Below are 828 nucleotides of genomic sequence, written 5' to 3'. Positions count from 1 at the left end.
GAAGTCAACAATAAGTTATTCTAAAAAGTAACATAGAAAACATGAGTTTAAAAAATCAGTAAACGCACTGTTACAAGTGGGAAGTGAAGAAGTATTTAGTTTATTATGCATGTGCCCATCTTCATCATATTTATTGCCATAATTGATACATGAGTATACCAAAGAGTCACTTGAGTATACCACACCCTCACTATTGGTATACCATCACTATTCATGTGTTCTTGTATTGTTTGGCTCTACCTACTTTGATAGATAGGTTTCAACACATTATTCATTTCAATTATGATTTGATTTACCTTTTCTTTTGCTTTTGTTTAGTTAAACAAACTTTAACTATTTTATCACAATGGACATGCTTTTGTGCTAGTGCTTGGACAAGGCCAAAGGTGGGTGGTCCAACGAGTGTACACGATCCTCCCTATACTAGTTGTCATCTAGAAGAGATTGACTAAATCTTAATACAAAGAGGCTTTGAGAATTTATTAAAATTTTTGGGGTTCCTAAGTCCTAAGGTTCTCGTGTCCAATCACAAACTACACCTAAACCACTTTTTTGCTCTCAACTTGAGCTATGATGGGTGTTGTAATGCCAGTGAAACTCCTCCCAATGAAACCCCCTCTCCGACATTAGAAGTACACCACTTATGGATGTGTTACCACCAAGGTGGATAAGATATCACCAAAGCAAGAAGACTATCGTCATTTTAGAAATGAATGTTCCATCCTCTATTTACAATTGCACTAGCATGGGAACCATCGGAATGGTGCACTTGAAGCTAGATGGTTAGAGACTACTAAGATAAATTTAATACACTTCTAAATAGGCTAC

The sequence above is a fragment of the Cibotium barometz genome, chromosome 19 (assembly GCF_041138505.1).
Source record: "Cibotium barometz isolate CiBa-2024 chromosome 19, ASM4113850v1, whole genome shotgun sequence".
NCBI classification, from domain to species: Eukaryota; Viridiplantae; Streptophyta; class Polypodiopsida; order Cyatheales; family Cibotiaceae; genus Cibotium; species Cibotium barometz.
The sequence above is the reverse complement of the archived record's forward strand: the minus strand, read 5'-3'. Positions refer to the sequence as shown.